The following is a 450-nucleotide window of genomic DNA, read 5'->3' on the forward strand; positions in this document are numbered from 1 at the left end:
AGCAGGACACGGGGCAGCCCCGGCGGTGTGCTCTGGGAGCAGCCGAGGACACGCTACTGCTGGCTGCAAATTCAGACTTAGGGCACAACTTTTTGTAGCCGTTTTGGCTTTAAAAGGGAAAAACGGAACCAAATGTGGTTTTGTTGGGTCCCCTCTGCAGCGGGATGCTCGGAGGAGCCGATGCGCAGCAGAGGGACAAAAAAGGCCTCAGGAAAAGGCAGAGGTGCTGCTTCCTGCAGCGGGTGTCCTGCCCTGAGCCCGGCATGTCATTCCCTCCCCTCGCGGAGCCGGCAGCGGGAGCAGCGGGGAAGGCGAGGGCGCCCGCAAGCCATGCACCCACCCGGCACGTGCTCGGCAGCGAGGGACGCTGCCAGGATCGAGCCCGTCCCCGGAGCCGGGGCCCTGCGCAGGATCGTGCAGCCCCTTTGCCCCCCGCAGCCCCTTTCCCTC

At 65.3% G+C, this 450-nt stretch overlaps 1 protein-coding gene across 1 annotated transcript in view; it reads right to left on the minus strand.

Moving 5' to 3' along the window:
* RIMS3 (regulating synaptic membrane exocytosis 3) overlaps positions 1-450 on the minus strand; it is a 15910-nt gene that overhangs the window by 1940 nt on the left and 13520 nt on the right. The gene's annotated exons all lie outside the window — the stretch shown is intronic.

Source organism: Charadrius vociferus, unplaced genomic scaffold (genome assembly GCF_000708025.1).
Source record: "Charadrius vociferus isolate BGI_N301 unplaced genomic scaffold, ASM70802v2 scaffold1578, whole genome shotgun sequence".
Lineage (NCBI taxonomy): Eukaryota > Metazoa > Chordata > Aves > Charadriiformes > Charadriidae > Charadrius > Charadrius vociferus.